The following is a 21,631-nucleotide window of genomic DNA, read 5'->3' on the forward strand; positions in this document are numbered from 1 at the left end:
TTCAGCCCCACTGTGTCAGCCCCTCTGTTTCAGCCCCTCTATTTCTCGCCCTCTGTTTCAGCCCCTCTGTTTCAGCCCCACTGTGTCAGCCCCTCTGTTTCAGCCCCTCTGTTTCTCACCCTCTGTTTCAGCCCCTCTGTTTCTCGCCCTCTGTTTCTCGCCCTCTGTTTCAGCCCCTCTGATTCAGCCCCTCTGTTTCAGCACCTCTGAATCAGCCCCTCTGATTCAGCCCCTCTGTTTCAGCCCCTCTGTTTCTCACCCTCTGTTTCAGCCGCTCTGTTTCAGCCCCTCTGTTTCTCGCCCTCTGTTTCAGACCCTCTGATTCAGCCCCTCTGTTTCTCGCCCTCTGTTTCAGCCCCTCTGTTTCTCGCCCTCTTTTTCAGCCCCTCTGTTTCTTGCCCTCTGTTTCAGCCCCTCTGTTTCAGCCCCTCTGTTTCAGCCCCTCTGTTTCTCGCCCTCTGTTTCAGCCCCTCTGTTTCTCACCCTCTGTTTCAGCCCCTCTGTTTCTCCCCCTCTGTTTCAGCCCCTCTATTTCTCGCCCTCTGTTTCAGCCCCTCTGTTTCAGCCCCACTGTGTCAGCCCCTCTGTTTCAGCCACTCTGTTTCTCGCCCTCTGTTTGAGCCCCTCTGTTTCAGCCCCTCTGTTCCAGTCCCTCTGTTTCTCGCCCTCTGTTTCTCGCCCTCTGTTTCAGCCCCTCTGTTTCTCGCCCTCTGTTTCAGCCCCTCTGTTTCTCGCCCTCTGTTTTAGCCCCTCTGTTTCAGCCCCTCTGTTTCAGCCCCTCTGTTTCTTGACCTCTGTTTCAGCCCCTCTGTTTCTCGCCCTCTGTTTCAGCCTCTCTGTTTCAGCCCCTCTGTTTCTCGCCCTCTGATTCAGCCCCTCTGTTTCAGCCCCTCTGCTTCAGTCACTCTGTTTCTCGCCCTCTGTTTCTCACCCTCTGTTTTAGCCCCTCTGTTTCTCGACCTCTGTTTCAGTCCCTCTCTTTCTCGCCCTCTGTTTCAGCCTCTCTATTTCTCGCACTCTGTTTCAGCCCATCTTTTTCATCCCCAATGTGTCAGCCCCTCTGTTTCAGACCCTCTGTTTCTCGCCCTCTGTTTCAGCCCCTCTGTTTCTCGCCCTCTGTTTCAGCCCCTCTGTTTCTCGTCCTCTGTTTCAGCCCCTCTGTTTCAGCCCCTCTGTTTCAGTCCCTCTGTTTCTCGCCCTCTGTTTCTCGCCCTCTGTTTCAGCCCCTCTGTTTCTCGCCCTCTGTTACAGCCCCTCTGTTTCAGCCCCTCTGTTTCAGTCCCTCTAATTCGCGCTCTCTGTTTCAGCCCCTCTGTTTCTCGCCCTCTGTTTCTGCCCGTCTGTTTCTCGCCCTCTGTTTCAGCCCCTCTGTTTCTCGCCCTCTGTTTCAGCCCCTCTGTTTCTCGCCCTCTGTTTCAGCCCCTCTGTTTCTCGCCCTCTGTTTCAGCCCCTCTGTTTCTCGCCCTCTGTTACAGCCCCTCTGTTTCTCACCCTCTGTTTCAGTCCCTCTAATTCGCGCTCTCTGTTTCAGCCCCTCTGTTTCTCGCCCTCTGTTTCTGCCCGTCTGTTTCTCGCCCTCTGTTTCAGCCCCTCTGTTTCTCGCCCTCTGTTTCAGCCCCTCTGTTTCTCGCCCTCTGTTTCAGCCCCTCTGTTTCTCGCCCTCTGTTTCAGCCCCTCTGTTTCTCGCCCTCTGTTTCAACCACTCTGTTTCTTGCCCTCTGTTTCAGCCCCTCTGTTTCTCGCCCTCTGTTTCAGCCCCTCTGTTTCTCGCCCTCTGTTTCAGCCCCTCTGTTTCTCACCCTCTGTTTCAGTCCCTCTGTTTCGCGCTCTCTGTTTCAGCCCCTCTGTTTCAGTCCCTCTGTTTCTTGCCCTCTGTTTCTGCCCGTCTGTTTCTCACCCTCTGTTTCAGCCCCTCTGTTTCTCGCCCTCTGTTTCAGCCCCTCTGTTTCTCGCCCTCTGTTTCAGACCCTCTGATTCAGCCCCTCTGTTTCAGCCCCTCTGAATCAGCCCCTCTGATTCAGCCCCTCTGTTTCAGCCCCTCTGTTTCAGCCCCTCTGTTTCTCGCCCTCTGTTTCAGCCCCTCTGTTTCAGCCCCACTGTGTCAGCCCCTCTGTTTCAGCCCCTCTATTTCTCGCCCTCTGTTTCAGCCCCTCTGTTTCAGCCCCACTGTGTCAGCCCCTCTGTTTCTCGCCCTCTGTTTCAGCCCCTCTGTTTCAGCCCCTCTGATTCAGCCCCTCTGTTTCTCGCCCACTGTTTCAGCCCCTCTGTTTCGGCCCCTCTGTTTCTCGCCCTCTGTTTCAGCCCCTCTGTTTCAGCCCCTCTGTTTCTTGCCCTCTGTTTCAGCCCCTCTGTTTCTCGCCCTCTGTTTCAGCCCCTCTGTTTCTCGCCCTCTGTTTCAGCCCCTGTGTTTCTCGCCCTCTGTTTCAGTCCCTCTGTTTCGCGCTCTCTGTTCCAGCCCCTCTGTTTCAGTCCCTCTGTTTCTCGCCCTCTGTTTCTGCACGTCTGTTTCTCGCCCTCTGTTTCAGCCCCTCTGTTTCTCGCCCTCTGTTTCAGCCCCTCTGTTTCTCGCCCTCTGTTTCAGCCCCTCTGATTCAGCCCCTCTGTTTCAGCCCCTCTGAATCAGCCCATCTGATTCAGCCCCTCTGTTTCAGCCCCTGTGTTTCAGCCCCTCTATTTCATCCCCTCTGTTTCTCGCCCTCTGTTTCTCACCCTCTGCTTCTCGCCCTCTGTTTCAGCCCCTCTGTTTCTCGCCCTCTGTTTCAGCCCCTCTGTTTCTTGCCCGCTGTTTCAGCCCCTCTGTTTCTCGCCCTCTGTTTCAGCCTATCTGTTTGAGCCCCTCTGTTTCAGCCCCTCTGTTTCTCGCCCTCTGTTTCATCCCCTCTGTTTCTCGCCCTCTGTTTCAGCCCCTCTGTTTCAGCCCCTCTGTTTCAGTCCCTCTGTTTCTCGCCCTCTGTTTCTCGCCCTCTGTTTCAGCCCCTCTGTTTCTCGCCCTCTGTTTCAGTCCCTCTGTTTCTCGCCCTCTGTTTCAGCCCCTCTATTTTTCGCCCTCTGTTTCAGCCCCTCTGTTTCAGCCCCACTGTGTCAGCCCCTCTGTTTCAGCCCCTCTGTTTCTCGCCCTCTGTTTCAGCCCCTCTGTTTCTCGCCCTCTGTTTCAGCCTGTCTGTTTCAGCCCCTCTGTTTCTCGCCCTCTGATTCAGCCCCTCTGTTTCAGCCCCTCTGTTTCAGTCCCTCTGTTTCTCGCCCTCTGTTTCTCACCCTCTGTTTCAGCCCCTCTGTTTCTCGCCCTCTGTTTCAGTCCCTCTGTTTCTCGCCCTCTGTTTCAGCCCCTCTATTTCTCGCCCTCTGTTTCAGCCCCTCTGTTGCAGCCCCACTGTGTCAGCCCCTCTGTTTCAGACCCTCTGTTTCTCGCCCTCTGTTTCAGCCCCTCTGTTTCTCGCCCTCTGTTTCAGCCCCTCTGTTTCTCGTCCTCTGTTTCAGCCCCTCTGTTTCAGCCCCTCTGTTTCAGTCCCTCTGTTTCTCGCCCTCTGTTTCTCGCCCTCTGTTTCAGCCCCTCTGTTTCTCGCCCTCTGTTTCAGCCCCTGTTTCTCGCCCTCTGTTTCAGCCCCTCTGTTTCAGCCCCTCTGTTTCAGCCCCTCCGTTTCTCGCCCTCTGTTTCAGTCCCTCTGTTTCTCGCCCTCTGTTACAGCCCCTCTGTATCTCACCCTCTGTTTCAGTCCCTCTGTTTCGCGCTCTCTGTTTCAGCCCCTCTGTTTCAGTCCCTCTGTTTCTCACCCTCTGTTTCTGCCCGTCTGTTTCTCGCCCAATGTTTCAGCCCCTCTGTTTCTCGCCCTCTGTTTCAGCCCCTCTGTTTCTCGCCCTCTGTTTCAGACCCTCTGATTCAGCCCCTCTGTTTCAGCCCCTCTGAATCAGCCCCTTTGATTCAGCACCTCTGTTTCAGTCCCTCTGTTTAAGCCCCTCTGTTTCTCGCCCTCTGTTTCTGCCCCTCTGTTTCAGCCCCACTGTGTCAGCCCCTCTGTTTCAGCCCCTCTATTTCTCGCCCTCTGTTTCAGCCCCTCTGTTTCAGCCCCACTGTGTCAGCCCCTCTGTTTCAGCCCCTCTGTTTCTCACCCTCTGTTTCAGCCCCTCTGTTTCTCGCCCTCTGTTTCTCGCCCTCTGTTTCAGCCCCTCTGATTCAGCCCCTCTGTTTCAGCACCTCTGAATCAGCCCCTCTGATTCAGCCCCTCTGTTTCAGCCCCTCTGTTTCTCACCCTCTGTTTCAGCCGCTCTGTTTCAGCCCCTCTGTTTCTCGCCCTCTGTTTCAGACCCTCTGATTCAGCCCCTCTGTTTCTCGCCCTCTGTTTCAGCCCCTCTGTTTCTCGCCCTCTTTTTCAGCCCCTCTGTTTCTTGCCCTCTGTTTCAGCCCCTCTGTTTCAGCCCCTCTGTTTCAGCCCCTCTGTTTCTCGCCCTCTGTTTCAGCCCCTCTGTTTCTCACCCTCTGTTTCAGCCCCTCTGTTTCTCCCCCTCTGTTTCAGCCCCTCTATTTCTCGCCCTCTGTTTCAGCCCCTCTGTTTCAGCCCCACTGTGTCAGCCCCTCTGTTTCAGCCACTCTGTTTCTCGCCCTCTGTTTGAGCCCCTCTGTTTCAGCCCCTCTGTTCCAGTCCCTCTGTTTCTCGCCCTCTGTTTCTCGCCCTCTGTTTCAGCCCCTCTGTTTCTCGCCCTCTGTTTCAGCCCCTCTGTTTCTCGCCCTCTGTTTTAGCCCCTCTGTTTCAGCCCCTCTGTTTCAGCCCCTCTGTTTCTTGACCTCTGTTTCAGCCCCTCTGTTTCTCGCCCTCTGTTTCAGCCTCTCTGTTTCAGCCCCTCTGTTTCTCGCCCTCTGATTCAGCCCCTCTGTTTCAGCCCCTCTGCTTCAGTCACTCTGTTTCTCGCCCTCTGTTTCTCACCCTCTGTTTTAGCCCCTCTGTTTCTCGACCTCTGTTTCAGTCCCTCTCTTTCTCGCCCTCTGTTTCAGCCTCTCTATTTCTCGCACTCTGTTTCAGCCCATCTTTTTCAGCCCCACTGTGTCAGCCCCTCTGTTTCAGACCCTCTGTTTCTCGCCCTCTGTTTCAGCCCCTCTGTTTCTCGCCCTCTGTTTCAGCCCCTCTGTTTCTCGTCCTCTGTTTCAGCCCCTCTGTTTCAGCCCCTCTGTTTCAGTCCCTCTGTTTCTCGCCCTCTGTTTCTCGCCCTCTGTTTCAGCCCCTCTGTTTCTCGCCCTCTGTTACAGCCCCTCTGTTTCAGCCCCTCTGTTTCAGTCCCTCTAATTCGCGCTCTCTGTTTCAGCCCCTCTGTTTCTCGCCCTCTGTTTCTGCCCGTCTGTTTCTCGCCCTCTGTTTCAGCCCCTCTGTTTCTCGCCCTCTGTTTCAGCCCCTCTGTTTCTCGCCCTCTGTTTCAGCCCCTCTGTTTCTCGCCCTCTGTTTCAGCCCCTCTGTTTCTCGCCCTCTGTTACAGCCCCTCTGTTTCTCACCCTCTGTTTCAGTCCCTCTAATTCGCGCTCTCTGTTTCAGCCCCTCTGTTTCTCGCCCTCTGTTTCTGCCCGTCTGTTTCTCGCCCTCTGTTTCAGCCCCTCTGTTTCTCGCCCTCTGTTTCAGCCCCTCTGTTTCTCGCCCTCTGTTTCAGCCCCTCTGTTTCTCGCCCTCTGTTTCAGCCCCTCTGTTTCTCGCCCTCTGTTTCAACCACTCTGTTTCTTGCCCTCTGTTTCAGCCCCTCTGTTTCTCGCCCTCTGTTTCAGCCCCTCTGTTTCTCGCCCTCTGTTTCAGCCCCTCTGTTTCTCACCCTCTGTTTCAGTCCCTCTGTTTCGCGCTCTCTGTTTCAGCCCCTCTGTTTCAGTCCCTCTGTTTCTTGCCCTCTGTTTCTGCCCGTCTGTTTCTCACCCTCTGTTTCAGCCCCTCTGTTTCTCGCCCTCTGTTTCAGCCCCTCTGTTTCTCGCCCTCTGTTTCAGACCCTCTGATTCAGCCCCTCTGTTTCAGCCCCTCTGAATCAGCCCCTCTGATTCAGCCCCTCTGTTTCAGCCCCTCTGTTTCAGCCCCTCTGTTTCTCGCCCTCTGTTTCAGCCCCTCTGTTTCAGCCCCACTGTGTCAGCCCCTCTGTTTCAGCCCCTCTATTTCTCGCCCTCTGTTTCAGCCCCTCTGTTTCAGCCCCACTGTGTCAGCCCCTCTGTTTCTCGCCCTCTGTTTCAGCCCCTCTGTTTCAGCCCCTCTGATTCAGCCCCTCTGTTTCTCGCCCACTGTTTCAGCCCCTCTGTTTCGGCCCCTCTGTTTCTCGCCCTCTGTTTCAGCCCCTCTGTTTCAGCCCCTCTGTTTCTTGCCCTCTGTTTCAGCCCCTCTGTTTCTCGCCCTCTGTTTCAGCCCCTCTGTTTCTCGCCCTCTGTTTCAGCCCCTGTGTTTCTCGCCCTCTGTTTCAGTCCCTCTGTTTCGCGCTCTCTGTTCCAGCCCCTCTGTTTCAGTCCCTCTGTTTCTCGCCCTCTGTTTCTGCACGTCTGTTTCTCGCCCTCTGTTTCAGCCCCTCTGTTTCTCGCCCTCTGTTTCAGCCCCTCTGTTTCTCGCCCTCTGTTTCAGCCCCTCTGTTTCTCGCCCTCTGTTTCAGCCCCTCTGTTTCTCGCCCTCTGTTTCAGCCACTCTGTTTCTTGCCCTCTGTTTCAGCCCCTCTGTTTCTCGCCCTCTGTTTCAGCCCCTCTGTTTCTCGCCCTCTGTTTCAGCCCCTCTGTTTCTCACCCTCTGTTTCAGTCCCTCTGTTTCGCGCTCTCTGTTTCAGCCCCTCTGTTTCAGTCCCTCTGTTTCTTGCCCTCTGTTTCTGCCCGTCTGTTTCTCGCCCTCTGTTTCAGACCCTCTGATTCAGCCCCTCTGTTTCAGCCCCTCTGAATCAGCCCCTCTGATTCAGCCCCTCTGTTTCAGCCCCTCTGTTTCAGCCCCTCTGTTTCTCGCCCTCTGTTTCAGCCCCTCTGTTTCAGCCCCACTGTGTTAGCCCCTCTGTTTCAGCCCCTCTATTTCTCGCCCTCTGTTTCAGCCCCTCTGTTTCAGCCCCACTGTGTCAGCCCCTCTGTTTCTCGCCCTCTGTTTCAGCCCCTCTGTTTCAGCCCCTCTGATTCAGCCCCTCTGTTTCTCGCCCACTGTTTCAGCCCCTCTGTTTCGGCCCCTCTGTTTCTCGCCCTCTGTTTCAGCCCCTCTGTTTCAGCCCCTCTGTTTCTTGCCCTCTGTTTCAGCCCCTCTGTTTCTCGCCCTCTGTTTCAGCCCCTCTGTTTCTCGCCCTCTGTTTCAGCCCCTGTGTTTCTCGCCCTCTGTTTCAGTCCCTCTGTTTCGCGCTCTCTGTTCCAGCCCCTCTGTTTCAGTCCCTCTGTTTCTCGCCCTCTGTTTCTGCACGTCTGTTTCTTGCCCCCTGTTTCAGCCCCTCTGTTTCTCGCCCTCTGTTTCAGCCCCTCTGATTCAGCCCCTCTGTTTCAGCCCCTCTGAATGAGCCCATCTGATTCAGCCCCTGTGTTTCAGCCCCTGTGTTTCAGCCCCTCTATTTCATCCCCTCTGTTTCAGCCCCTCTGTTTCTCGCCCTCTGTTTCAGCCCCTCTGTTTCTTGCCCTCTGTTTCAGCCCCTCTGTTTCTCGCCCTCTGTTTCAGCGTCTCTGTTTCAGCCCCTCTGTTTCAGCCCCTCTGTTTCTCGCCCTCTGTTTCAGCCCCTCTGTTTGTCGCCCTCTGTTTCAGCCCCTCTGTTTCAGCCCATCTGTTTCAATCCCTCTGTTTCTCGCCCTCTGTTTCTCGCCCTCTGTTTCAGCCCCTCTGTTTCTCGCCCTCTGTTTCAGTCCCTCTGTTTCTCGCCCTCTGTTTCAGCCCCTCTATTTCTCGCCCTCTGTTTCAGCCCCTCTGTTTCAGCCCCACTGTGTCAGCCCCTCTGTTTCAGACCCTCTGTTTCTCGCGTTCTGTTTCAGCCCCTCTGTTTCTCGCCCACTGTTTCAGCCCCTCTGTTTCTCGCCCTCTGTTTCAGCCCCTCTGATTCAGCCCCTCTGTTTCTCGCCCTCTGTTTCTCGCCCTCTTTTTCAGCCCCTCTGTTTCTTGCCCTCTGTTTCAGCCCCTCTGTTTCTCACCCTCTGTTTCAGCCCCTCTGTTTCTCACCCTCTGTTTCAGCCCCTCTGTTTCAGCCCCTCTGTTTCTCGCCCTCTGTTTCAGCCCCTCTGTTTCTCGCCCTCGGTTTCAGCCCTTCTGATTCAGCCCCTCTGTTTCTCGCCCTCTGTTTCTCGCCCTCTTTTTCAACCCCTCTGTTTCTTGCCCTCTGTTTCAGCCCCTCTGTTTCAGACCCTTGGTTTCAGCCCCACTGTGTCAGCCCCACTGTTTCAGACCCTCTGTTTCAGCCCCACTGTGTCAGCCCCTCTGTTTCAGCCCCTCTGTTTCTCGCCCTCTGTTTCAGCCCCTCTGTTTCTCGCCCTCTGTTTCAGCCACTCTGTTTCAGCCCCTCTGTTTCAGCCACTCTGTTTCAGCCCCTCTGTTTCTCGCCCTCTGTTTCAGCCCCACTGTTTCAGCCCCTCTGTTTCAGCCCCTCTGTTTCTCGCCCTCTGTTTCAGCCTGTCTGTTTCAGCCCCTCTGTTTCTCGCCCTCTGATTCAGCCCCTCTCATTCAGCCCCTCTGTTTCAGTCCCTCTGTTTCTCGCCCTCTGTTTCTCACCCTCTGTTTCAGCCCCTCTGTTTCTCGCCCTGTGTTTCAGTCCCTCTGTTTCTCGCCCTCTGTTTCAGCCCCTCTGTTTCTCGCCCTCTGTTTCAGCCCCTCTGTTTCAGTCCCACTGTGTCAGCCCCTCTGTTTCCGACCCTCTGTTTCTCGCCCTCTGTTTCAGCCCCTCTGTTTCTCGCCCTCTGTTTCTCACCCTCTGTTTCTCGCCCTCTGTTTCAGCCCCTCTGTTTTTTGCCCTCTGTTTCAGCCCGTCTGTTTCAGCCCCTCTGTTTCAGCCCCTCTGTTTCTCGCCCTCTGTTTCAGCCCCTCTGTTTCTCGCCCTCTGTTTCAGCCCCTCTGTTTCAGCACCTCTGTTTCAGCCCCTCCGTTTCTCGCCCTCTGTTTCAGCCCCTCTGTTTCTCGCCCTCTGTTACAGCCCCTCTGTATCTCACCCTCTGTTTCAGTCCCTCTGTTTCGCGCTCTCTGTTTCAGCCCCTCTGTTTCAGTCCCTCTGTTTCTCACCCTCTGTTTCTGCCCGTATGTTTCTCGCCCAATGTTTCAGCCCCTCTGTTTCTCGCCCTCTGTTTCAGCCCCTCTGTTTCTCGCCCTCTGTTTCAGACCCTCTGATTCAGCCCCTCTGAATCAGCCCCTTTGATTCAGCCCCTCTGTTTCAGCCCCTCTGTTTCAGCCCCTCTGTTTCTCGCCCTCTGTTTCTGCCCCTCTGTTTCAGCGCCACTGTGTCAGCCCCTCTGTTTCAGCCCCTCTATTTCTCTCCCTCAGTTACAGCCCCTCTGTTTCAGCCCCACTGTGTCAGCCCCTCTGTTTCAGCCCCTCTGTTTCTCGCCCTCTGTTTCAGCCCCTCTGTTTCTCGCCCTCTGTTTCAGCCCCTCTGTTTCTCGCCCTCTGTTTCAGCCCCTCTATTTCAGCCCCTCTGTTTCAGTCCCTCTGTTTCTCGCCCTCTGTTTCTCGCCCTCTGTTTCAGCCCCTCTGTTTCTCGCCCTCTGTTTCAGCCCCTCTGTTTCTCGCCCTCTGTTTCAGCCCCTCTGTTTCAGCTCCTCTGTTTCAGCCCCTCTGTTTCAGCCCCTCTGTTTCTCGCCCTCTGTTTCAGCCCCTCTGTTTCTTGCCCTCTGTTTCAGCCCCTCTGTTTCTCGCCCTCTGTTTCAGCGTCTCTGTTTCAGCCCCTCTGTTTCAGCCCCTCTGTTTCTCGCCCTCTGTTTCAGCCCCTCTGTTTCTCGCCCTCTGTTTCAGCCCCTGTGTTTCTCGCCCTCTGTTTCAGTCCCTCTGTTTCGCGCTCTCTGTTCCAGCCCCTCTGTTTCAGTCCCTCTGTTTCTCGCCCTCTGTTTCTGCACGTCTGTTTCTCGCCCCCTGTTTCAGCCCCTCTGTTTCTCGCCCTCTGTTTCAGCCCCTCTGATTCAGCCCCTCTGTTTCAGCCCCTCTGAATGAGCCCATCTGATTCAGCCCCTGTGTTTCAGCCCCTGTGTTTCAGCCCCTCTATTTCATCCCCTCTGTTTCAGCCCCTCTGTTTCTCGCCCTCTGTTTCAGCCCCTCTGTTTCTTGCCCTCTGTTTCAGCCCCTCTGTTTCTCGCCCTCTGTTTCAGCGTCTCTGTTTCAGCCCCTCTGTTTCAGCCCCTCTGTTTCTCGCCCTCTGTTTCAGCCCCTCTGTTTCTCGCCCTCTGTTTCAGCCCCTCTGTTTCAGCCCCTCTGTTTCAATCCCTCTGTTTCTCGCCCTCTGTTTCTCGCCCTCTGTTTCAGCCCCTCTGTTTCTCGCCCTCTGTTTCAGTCCCTCTGTTTCTCGCCCTCTGTTTCAGCCCCTCTATTTCTCGCCCTCTGTTTCAGCCCCTCTGTTTCAGCCCCACTGTGTCAGCCCCTCTGTTTCAGACCCTCTGTTTCTCGCGTTCTGTTTCAGCCCCTCTGTTTCTCGCCCTCTGTTTCAGCCCCTCTGTTTCTCGCCCTCTGTTTCAGCCCCTCTGATTCAGCCCCTCTGTTTCTCGCCCTCTGTTTCTCGCCCTCTTTTTCAGCCCCTCTGTTTCTTGCCCTCTGTTTCAGCCCCTCTGTTTCTCACCCTCTGTTTCAGCCCCTCTGTTTCTCACCCTCTGTTTCAGCCCCTCTGTTTCAGCCCCTCTGTTTCTCGCCCTCTGTTTCAGCCCCTCTGTTTCTCGCCCTCGGTTTCAGCCCTTCTGATTCAGCCCCTCTGTTTCTGGCCCTCTGTTTCTCGCCCTCTTTTTCAACCCCTCTGTTTCTTGCCCTCTGTTTCAGCCCCTCTGTTTCAGCCCCTTGGTTTCAGCCCCACTGTGTCAGCCCCACTGTTTCAGACCCTCTGTTTCAGCCCCACTGTGTCAGCCCCTCTGTTTCAGCCCCTCTGTTGCTCGCCCTCTGTTTCAGCCCCTCTGTTTCTCGCCCTCTGTTTCAGCCACTCTGTTTCAGCCCCTCTGTTTCAGCCACTCTGTTTCAGCCCCTCTGTTTCTCGCCCTCTGTTTCAGCCCCACTGTTTCAGCCCCTCTGTTTCAGCCCCTCTGTTTCTCGCCCTCTGTTTCAGCCTGTCTGTTTCAGCCCCTCTGTTTCTCGCCCTCTGATTCAGCCCCTCTCATTCAGCCCCTCTGTTTCAGTCCCTCTGTTTCTCGCCCTCTGTTTCTCACCCTCTGTTTCAGCCCCTCTGTTTCTCGCCCTGTGTTTCAGCCCCTCTGTTTCTCGCCCTCTGTTTCAGCCTGTCTGTTTCAGCCCCTCTGTTTCTCGCCCTCTGATTCAGCCCCTCTCATTCAGCCCCTCTGTTTCAGTCCCTCTGTTTCTCGCCCTCTGTTTCTCACCCTCTGTTTCAGCCCCTCTGTTTCTCACCCTCTGTTTCAGCCCCTCTGTTTCTCACCCTCTGTTTCAGCCCCTCTGTTTCAGCCCCTCTGTTTCTCGCCCTCTGTTTCAGCCCCTCTGTTTCTCGCCCTCGGTTTCAGCCCTTCTGATTCAGCCCCTCTGTTTCTCGCCCTCTGTTTCTCGCCCTCTTTTTCAACCCCTCTGTTTCTTGCCCTCTGTTTCAGCCCCTCTGTTTCAGCCCCTTGGTTTCAGCCCCACTGTGTCAGCCCCACTGTTTCAGACCCTCTGTTTCAGCCCCACTGTGTCAGCCCCTCTGTTTCAGCCCCTCTGTTTCTCGCCCTCTGTTTCAGCCCCTCTGTTTCTCGCCCTCTGTTTCAGCCACTCTGTTTCAGCCCCTCTGTTTCAGCCACTCTGTTTCAGCCCCTCTGTTTCTCGCCCTCTGTTTCAGCCCCACTGTTTCAGCCCCTCTGTTTCAGCCCCTCTGTTTCTCGCCCTCTGTTTCAGCCTGTCTGTTTCAGCCCCTCTGTTTCTCGCCCTCTGATTCAGCCCCTCTCATTCAGCCCCTCTGTTTCAGTCCCTCTGTTTCTCGCCCTCTGTTTCTCACCCTCTGTTTCAGCCCCTCTGTTTCTCGCCCTGTGTTTCAGTCCCTCTGTTTCTCGCCCTCTGTTTCAGCCCCTCTATTTCTCGCCCTCTGTTTCAGCCCCTCTGTTTCAGTCCCACTGTGTCAGCCCCTCTGTTTCAGACCCTCTGTTTCTCGCCCTCTGTTTCAGCCCCTCTGTTTCTCGCCCTCTGTTTCTCACCCTCTGTTTCTCGCCCTCTGTTTCAGCCCCTCTGTTTTTTGCCCTCTGTTTCAGCCCGTCTGTTTCAGCCCCTCTGTTTCAGCCCCTCTGTTTCTCGCCCTCTGTTTCAGCCCCTCTGTTTCTCGCCCTCTGTTTCAGCCCCTCTGTTTCAGCCCCTCTGTTTCAGCCCCTCCGTTTCTCGCCCTCTCTTTCAGCCCCTCTGTTTCTCGCCCTCTGTTACAGCCCCTCTGTATCTCACCCTCTGTTTCAGTCCCTCTGTTTCGCGCTCTCTGTTTCAGCCCCTCTGTTTCAGTCCCTCTGTTTCTCACCCTCTGTTTCTGCCCGTCTGTTTCTCGCCCAATGTTTCAGCCCCTCTGTTTCTCGCCCTCTGTTTCAGCCCCTCTGTTTCTCGCCCTCTGTTTCAGACCCTCTGATTCAGCCCCTCTGTTTCAGCCCCTCTGAATCAGCCCCTTTGATTCAGCCCCTCTGTTTCAGCCCCTCTGTTTCAGCCCCTCTGTTTCTCGCCCTCTGTTTCTGCCCCTCTGTTTCAGCCCCACTGTGTCAGCCCCTCTGTTTCAGCCCCTCTATTTCTCGCCCTCAGTTACAGCCCCTCTGTTTCAGCCCCACTGTGTCAGCCCCTCTGTTTCAGCCCCTCTGTTTCTCGCCCTCTGTTTCAGCCCCTCTGTTTCTCGCCCTCTGTTTCAGCCCCTCTGTTTCTCGCCCTCTGTTTCAGCCCCTCTATTTCAGCCCCTCTGTTTCAGTCCCTCTGTTTCTCGCCCTCTGTTTCTCGCCCTCTGTTTCAGCCCCTCTGTTTCTCGCCCTCTGTTTCAGCCCCTCTGTTTCTCGCCCTCTGTTTCAGCCCCTCTGTTTCAGCTCCTCTGTTTCAGCCCCTCTGTTTCAGCCCCTCTGTTTCTCGCCCTCTGTTTCAGCCCCTCTGTTTCTTGCCCTCTGTTTCAGCCCCTCTGTTTCTCGCCCTCTGTTTCAGCGTCTCTGTTTCAGCCCCTCTGTTTCAGCCCCTCTGTTTCTCGCCCTCTGTTTCAGCCCCTCTGTTTCTCGCCTTCTGTTTCAGCCCCTCTGTTTCAGCCCCTCTGTTTCAGTCCCTCTGTTTCTCGCCCTCTGTTTCTCGCCCTCTGTTTCAGCCCCTCTGTTTCTCGCCCTCTGTTTCAGTCCCTCTGTTTCTCGCCCTCTGTTTCAGCCCCTCTATTTCTCGCCCTCTGTTTCAGCCCCTCTGTTTCAGCCCCACTGTGTCAGCCCCTCTGTTTCAGACCCTCTGTTTCTCGCGCTCTGTTTCAGCCACTCTGTTTCTCGCCCTCTGTTTCAACCCCTCTGTTTCTCGCCCTCTGTTTCTCGCCCTCTTTTTCAGCCCCTCTGTTTCTTGCCCTCTGTTTCAGCCCCTCTGTTTCTCACCCTCTGTTTCAGCCCCTCTGTTTGTCACCCTCTGTTTCAGCCCCTCTGTTTCAGCCCCTCTGTTTCTCGCCCTCTGATTCAGCCCCTCTGTTTCTCGCCCTCTGTTTCTCGCCCTCTTTTTCAACCCCTCTGTTTCTTGCCCTCTGTTTCAGCCCCTCTGTTTCACCCCCTTGGTTTCAGCCCCTCTGTTTCTCGCCCTCTGTTTCAGCCCCTCTGTTTCTCGCCCTCTGTTTCTCGCCCTCTGTTTCAGTCCCTCTGTTTCTCGTCCTCTGTTTCTCGCCCTCTGTTTCAGCCCCTCTGTTTCTCGCCCTCTGTTTCAGACCCTCTGTTTCAGCTCCTCTGTTTCAGCCCCTCTGTTTCTCGCCCTCTGTTTCAGCCCCTCTGTTTCAGCCCCTCTGTTTCAGTCCCTCTGTTTCTCGCCCTCTGTTTCTCGCCCTCTGTTTCAGCCCCTCTGTTTCTCGCCCTCTGTTTCAGTCCCTCTGTTTCTCGCCCTCTGTTTCAGCCCCTCTATTTCTCGCCCTCTGTTTCAGCCCCTCTGTTTCAGCCCCACTGTGTCAGCCCCTCTGTTTCAGACCCTCTGTTTCTCGCGTTCTGTTTCAGCCCCTCTGTTTCTCGCCCTCTGTTTCAGCCCCTCTGTTTCTCGCCCTCTGTTTCTCGCCCTCTTTTTCAGCCCCTCTGTTTCTTGCCCTCTGTTTCAGCCCCTCTGTTTCACCCCCTTGGTTTCAGCCCCTCTGTTTCTCGCCCTCTGTTTCTCGCCCTCTGTTTCAGCACCTCTGTTTCTCACCCTCTGTTTCAGTCCCTCTGTTTCTCGCCCTCTGTTTCAGCCCCGCTATTTTTCGCCCTGTGTTTCAGCCCCTCTGTTTCAGCCCCACTGTGTCAGCCCCACTGTTTCAGACCCTCAGTTTCAGCCCCACTGTGTCAGCCCCTCTGTTTCAGCCCCTCTGTTTCTCGCCCTCTGTTTCAGCCCCTCTGTTTCTCGCCCTCTGTTTCAGCCACTCTGTTACAGCCCCTCTGTTTCAGCCACTCTGTTTCAGCCCCTCTGTTTCTCGCCCTCTGTTTCAGCCCCACTGTTTCAGCCCCTCTGTTTCAGCCCCTCTGTTTCTCGCCCTCTGTTTCAGCCACTCTGTTTCTCGCCCTCTGTTTCAGCCCCTCTGTTTCTCGCCCTCTGTTTCTCGCCCTCTTTTTCAGCCCCTCTGTTTCTTGCCCTCTGTTTCAGCCCCTCTGTTTCTCACCCTCTGTTTCAGCCCCTCTGTTTGTCACCCTCTGTTTCAGCCCCTCTGTTTCAGCCCCTCTGTTTCTCGCCCTCTGTTTCAGCCCCTCTGTTTCTCGCCCTCGGTTTCAGCCCTTCTGATTCAGCCCCTCTGTTTCTCGCCCTCTGTTTCTCGCCCTCTTTTTCAACCCCTCTGTTTCTTGCCCTCTGTTTCAGCCCCTCTGTTTCACCCCCTTGGTTTCAGCCCCTCTGTTTCTCGCCCTCTGTTTCAGCCCCTCTGTTTCTCGCCCTCTGTTTCTCGCCCTCTGTTTCAGTCCCTCTGTTTCTCGTCCTCTGTTTCTCGCCCTCTGTTTCAGCCCCTCTGTTTCTCGCCCTCTGTTTCAGACCCTCTGTTTCAGCCCCTCTGTTTCAGCCCCTCTGTTTCTCGCCCTCTGTTTCAGCCCCTCTGTTTCAGCCCCTCTGTTTCAGTCCCTCTGTTTCTCGCCCTCTGTTTCTCACCCTCTGTTTCAGCCCCTCTGTTTCTCGCCCTCTGTTTCAGTCCCTCTGTTTCTCGCCCTCTGTTTCAGCCCCTCTATTTCTCGCCCTCTGTTTCAGCCCCTCTGTTTCAGCCCCACTGTGTCAGCCCCTCTGTTTCAGACCCTCTGTTTCTCGCGTTCTGTTTCAGCCCCTCTGTTTCTCGCCCTCTGTTTCAGCCCCTCTGTTTCTCGCCCTCTGTTTCTCGCCCTCTTTTTCAGCCCCTCTGTTTCTTGCCCTCTGTTTCAGCCCCTCTGTTTCTCACACTCTGTTTCAGCCCCTCTGTTTCTCACCCTCTGTTTCAGCCCCTCTGTTTCGGCCCCTCTGTTTCTCGCCCTCTGTTTCAGCCCCTCTGTTTCTCGCCCTCGGTTTCAGCCCTTCTGATTCAGCCCCTCTGTTTCTCGCCCTCTGTTTCTCGCCTACTTTTTCAACCCCTCTGTTTCTTGCCCTCTGTTTCAGCCCCTCTGTTTCACCCCCTTGGTTTCAGCCCCTCTGTTTCTCGCCCTCTGTTTCAGCCCCTCTGTTTCTCGCCCTCTGTTTCTCGCCCTCTGTTTCAGTCCCTCTGTTTCTCGTCCTCTGTTTCTCGCCCTCTGTTTCAGCCCCTCTGTTTCTCGCCCTCTGTTTCAGACCCTCTGTTTCAGCCCCTCTGTTTCAGCCCCTCTGTTTCTCGCCCTCTGTTTCAGCCCCTCTGTTTCAGCCCCTCTGTTTCAGTCCCTCTGTTTCTCGCCCTCTGTTTCTCGCCCTCTGTTTCAGCACCTCTGTTTCTCACCCTCTGTTTCAGTCCCTCTGTTTCTCGCCCTCTGTTTCAGCCCCGCTATTTTTCGCCCTCTGTTTCAGCCCCTCTGTTTCAGCCCCACTGTGTCAGCCCCACTGTTTCAGACCCTCAGTTTCAGCCCCACTGTGTCAGCCCCTCTGTTTCAGCCCCTCTGTTTCTCGCCCTCTGTTTCAGCCCCTCTGTTTCTCGCCCTCTGTTTCAGCCACTCTGTTACAGCCCCTCTGTTTCAGCCACTCTGTTTCAGCCCCTCTGTTTCTCGCCCTCTGTTTCAGCCCCACTGTTTCAGCCCCTCTGTTTCAGCCCCTCTGTTTCTCGCCCTCTGTTTCAGCCTGTCTGTTTCAGCCCCTCTGTTTCTCGCCCTCTGATTCAGCCCCTCTGTTTCAGCCCCTCTGTTTCAGTCCCTCTGTTTCTCGCCCTCTGTTTCTCACCCTCTGTTTCAGCCCCTCTGTTTCTCGCCCTGTGTTTCAGTCCCTCTGTTTCTCGCCCTCTGTTTCAGCCCCTTTATTTCTCGCCCTCTGTTTCAGCCCCTCTGTTTCAGTCCCACTGTGTCAGCCCCTCTGTTTCAGACCCTCTGTTTCTCGCCCTCTGTTTCAGCCCCTCTGTTTCTCGCCCTCTGTTTCTCACCCTCTGTTTCTCGTCCTCTGTTTCAGCCCTTCTGTTTCAGCCCCTCTGTTTCAGTCCCTCTGTTTCTCGCCCTCTGTTTCTCGCCCTCTGTTTCAGCCCCTCTGTTTCTCGCCCTGTGTTTCAGCCCCTCTGTTTCTCGCCCTCTGTTTCAGACCCTCTGATTCAGCCCCTCTGTTTCAGCCCCTCTGAATCAGCCCCTCTGATTCAGCCCCTCTGTTTCAGCCCCTCTGTTTCAGCCCCTCTGTTTCTCGCCCTCTGTTTCTGCCCCTCTGTTTCAGCCCCACTGTGTCAGCCCCTCTGTTTCAGCCCCTCTATTTCTCGCCCTCTGTTTCAGCCCCTCTGTTTCAGCCCCACTGTGTCAGCCCCTCTGTTTCAGCCCCTCTGTTTCTCGCCCTCTGTTTCAGCCACTCTGTTTCTCGCCCTCTGTTTCAGCCCCTCTGTTTCTCGCCCTCTGGTTCAGCCCCTCTGTTTCAGCCCCTCTGTTTCAGTCCCTCTGTTTCTCGCCCTCTGTTTCTCGCCCTCTGTTTCAGCCCCTCTGTTTCTCGCCCTCTGTTTCAGCCCCTCTGTTTCTCGCCCTCTGTTTCAGCCCCTCTATTTCAGCTCCTCTGTTTCAGCCCCTCTGTTTCAGCTTATCTGTTTCTCGCCCTCTGTTTCAGCCCCTCTGTTTCTTGCCCTCTGTTTCAGCCCCTCTGTTTCTCGCCCTCTGTTTCAGCCTCTCTGTTTCAGCCCCTCTGTTTCAGCCCCTCTGTTTCAGCCTCTCTGTTTCAGCCCCTCTGTTTCTCGCCCTCTGTTTCTGCCCCTCTGTTTCAGCCCCTCTGTTTCTCGCCCTCTGTTTCTCGCCCTCTGTTTCTCGCCCTCTGTTTCAGCCCCTCTGTTTCTCGCCCTCTGTTTCAGTCCCTCTGTTTCTCGCCCTCTGTTTCAGCCCCTCTGTTTCTCGCCCTCTGTTTCAGCCCCTCTGTTTCAGCTCCTCTGTTTCAGCCCCTCTGTTTCAGCCCCTCTGTTTCTCGCCCTCTCTTTCAGTCCCTCTGTTTCTCGCCCTCTGTTTCAGCCCCTCTATTTCTCGCCCTCTGTTTCAGCCCTACTGTGTCAGCTCCTCTGTTTCAGTCCCTCTCTTTCTCGCGCTCTGTTTCAGCCCCTCTGTTTCTCGCCCTCTGTTTCAGCCCCTCTGATTCAGCCCCTCTGTTTCTCGCCCTCTGTTTCTCGCCCTCTTTTTCAGCCCCTCTGTTTCTTGCCCTCTGTTTCAGCCCCTCTGTTTCTCACCCTCTGTTTCAGCCCCTCTGTTTCTCACCCTCTGTTTCAGCCCCTCTGTTTCAGCCCCTCTGTTTCTCGCCCTCTGTTTCAGCCCCTCTGTTTCTCGCCCTCGGTTTCAGCCCTTCTGATTCAGCCCCTCTGTTTCTCGCCCTCTGTTTCTCGCCCTCTTTTTCAACCCCTCTGTTTCTTGCCCTCTGTTTCAGCCCCTCTGTTTCAGCCCCTTGGTTTCAGCCCCACTGTGTCAGCCCCACTGTTTCAGACCCTCTGTTTCAGCCCCACTGTGTCAGCCCCTCTGTTTCAGCCCCTCTGTTGCTCGCCCTCTGTTTCAGCCCCTCTGTTTCTCGCCCTCTGTTTCAGCCACTCTGTTTCAGCCCCTCTGTTTCAGCCACTCTGTTTCAGCCCCTCTGTTTCTCGCCCTCTGTTTCAGCCCCACTGTTTCAGCCCCTCTGTTTCAGCCCCTCTGTTTCTCGCCCTCTGTTTCAGCCTGTCTGTTTCAGCCCCTCTGTTTCTCGCCCTCTGATTCAGCCCCTCTCATTCAGCCCCTCTGTTTCAGTCCCTCTGTTTCTCGCCCTCTGCTTCTCACCCTCTGTTTCAGCCCCTCTGTTTCTCGCCCTGTGTTTCAGCCCCTCTGTTTCTCGCCCTCTGTTTCAGCCTGTCTGTTTCAGCCCCTCTGTTTCTCGCCCTCTGATTCAGCCCCTCTCATTCAGCCCCTCTGTTTCAGTCCCTCTGTTTCTCGCCCTCTGTTTCTCACCCTCTGTTTCAGCCCCTCTGTTTCTCACCCTCTGTTTCAGCCCCACTGTTTCTCACCCTCTGTTTCAGCCCCTCTGTTTCAGCCCCTCTGTTTCTCGCCCTCTGTTTCAGCCCCTCTGTTTCTCGCCCTCGGTTTCAGCCCTTCTGATTCAGCCCCTCTGTTTCTCGCCCTCTGTTTCTCGCCCTCTTTTTCAACCCCTCTGCTTCTTGCCCTCTGTTTCAGCCCCTCTGTTTCAGCCCCTTGGTTTCAGCCCCACTGTGTCAGCCCCACTGTTTCAGACCCTCTGTTTCAGCCCCACTGTGTCAGCCCCTCTGTTTCAGCCCCTCTGTTTCTCGCCCTCTGTTTCAGCCCCTCTGTTTCTCGCCCTCTGTTTCAGCCACTCTGTTTCAGCCCCTCTGTTTCAGCCACTCTGTTTCAGCCCCTCTGTTTCTCGCCCTCTGTTTCAGCCCCACCGTTTCAGCCCCTCTGTTTCAGCCCCTCTGTTTCTCGCCCTCTGTTTCAGCCTGTCTGTTTCAGCCCCTCTGTTTCTCGCCCTCTGATTCAGCCCCTCTCATTCAGCCCCTCTGTTTCAGTCCCTCTGTTTCTCGCCCTCTGTTTCTCACCCTCTGTTTCAGCCCCTCTGTTTCTCGCCCTGTGTTTCAGTCCCTCTGTTTCTCGCCCTCTGTTTCAGCCCCTCTATTTCTCGCCCTCTGTTTCAGCCCCTCTGTTTCAGTCCCACTGTGTCAGCCCCTCTGTTAAAGACCCTCTGTTTCTCGCCCTCTGTTTCAGCCCCTCTGTTTCTCGCCCTCTGTTTCTCACCCTCTGTTTCTCGCCCTCTGTTTCAGCCCCTCTGTTTTTTGCCCTCTGTTTCAGCCCGTCTGTTTCAGCCCCTCTGTTTCAGCCCCTCTGTTTCTCGCCCTCTGTTTCAGCCCCTCTGTTTCTCGCCCTCTGTTTCAGCCCCTCTGTTTCAGCCCCTCTGTTTCAGCCCCTCCGTTTCTCGCCCTCTCTTTCAGCCCCTCTGTTTCTCGCCCTCTGTTACAGCCCCTCTGTATCTCACCCTCTGTTTCAGTCCCTCTGTTTCGCGCTCTCTGTTTCAGCCCCTCTGTTTCAGTCCCTCTGTTTCTCACCCTCTGTTTCTGCCCGTCTGTTTCTCGCCCAATGTTTCAGCCCCTCTGTTTCTCGCCCTCTGTTTCAGCCCCTCTGTTTCTCGCCCTCTGTTTCAGACCCTCTGATTCAGCCCCTCTGTTTCAGCCCCTCTGAATCAGCCCCTTTGATTCAGCCCCTCTGTTTCAGCCCCTCTGTTTCAGCCCCTCTGTTTCTCGCCCTCTGTTTCTGCCCCTCTGTTTCAGCCCCACTGTGTCAGCCCCTCTGTTTCAGCCCCTCTATTTCTCGCCCTCAGTTACAGCCCCTCTGTTTCAGCCCCACTGTGTCAGCCCCTCTGTTTCAGCCCCTCTGTTTCTCGCCCTCTGTTTCAGCCCCTCTGTTTCTCGCCCTCTGTTTCAGCCCCTCTGTTTCTCGCCCTCTGTTTCAGCCCCTCTATTTCAGCCCCTCTGTTTCAGTCCCTCTGTTTCTCGCCCTCTGTTTCTCGCCCTCTGTTTCAGCCCCTCTGTTTCTCGCCCTCTGTTTCAGCCCCTCTGTTTCTCGCCCTCTGTTTCAGCCCCTCTGTTTCAGCTCCTCTGTTTCAGCCCCTCTGTTTCAGCCCCTCTGTTTCTCGCCCTCTGTTTCAGCCCCTCTGTTTCTTGCCCTCTGTTTCAGCCCCTCTGTTTCTCGCCCTCTGTTTCAGCGTCTCTGTTTCAGCCCCTCTGTTTCAGCCCCTCTGTTTCTCGCCCTCTGTTTCAGCCCCTCTGTTTCTCGCCTTCTGTTTCAGCCCCTCTGTTTCAGCCCCTCTGTTTCAGTCCCTCTGTTTCTCGCCCTCTGTTTCTCGCCCTCTGTTTCAGCCCCTCTGTTTCTCGCCCTCTGTTTCAGTCCCTCTGTTTCTCGCCCTCTGTTTCAGCCCCTCTATTTCTCGCCCTCTGTTTCAGCCCCTCTGTTTCAGCCCCACTGTGTCAGCCCCTCTGTTTCAGACCCTCTGTTTCTCGCGCTCTGTTTCAGCCACTCTGTTTCTCGCCCTCTGTTTCAGCCCCTCTGTTTCTCGCCCTCTGTTTCTCGCCCTCTTTTTCAGCCCCTCTGTTTCTTGCCCTCTGTTTCAGCCCCTCTGTTTCTCACCCTCTGTTTCAGCCCCTCTGTTTGTCACCCTCTGTTTCAGCCCCTCTGTTTCAGCCCCTCTGTTTCTCGCCCTCTGTTTCAGCCCCTCTGTTTCTCGCCCTCGGTTTCAGCCCTTCTGATTCAGCCCCTCTGTTTCTCGCCCTCTGTTTCTCGCCCTCTTTTTCAACCCCTCTGTTTCTTGCCCTCTGTTTCAGCCCCTCTGTTTCACCCCCTTGGTTTCAGCCCCTCTGTTTCTCGCCCTCTGTTTCAGCCCCTCTGTTTCTCGCCCTCTGTTTCTCGCCCTCTGTTTCAGTCCCTCTGTTTCTCGTCCTCTGTTTCTCGCCCTCTGTTTCAGCCCCTCTGTTTCTCGCCCTCTGTTTCAGACCCTCTGTTTCAGCCCCTCTGTTTCAGCCCCTCTGTTTCTCGCCCTCTGTTTCAGCCCCTCTGTTTCAGCCCCTCTGTTTCAGTCCCTCTGTTTCTCGCCCTCTGTTTCTCGCCCTCTGTTTCAGCCCCTCTGTTTCTCGCCCTCTGTTTCAGTCCCTCTGTTTCTCGCCCTCTGTTTCAGCCCCTCTATTTCTCGCCCTCTGTTTCAGCCCCTCTGTTTCAGCCCCACTGTGTCAGCCCCTCTGTTTCAGACCCTCTGTTTCTCGCGTTCTGTTTCAGCCCCTCTGTTTCTCGCCCTCTGTTTCAGCCCCTCTGTTTCTCGCCCTCTGTTTC

The sequence above is a fragment of the Chiloscyllium punctatum genome, chromosome 25, assembly GCF_047496795.1.
Source record: "Chiloscyllium punctatum isolate Juve2018m chromosome 25, sChiPun1.3, whole genome shotgun sequence".
NCBI lineage: Eukaryota > Metazoa > Chordata > Chondrichthyes > Orectolobiformes > Hemiscylliidae > Chiloscyllium > Chiloscyllium punctatum.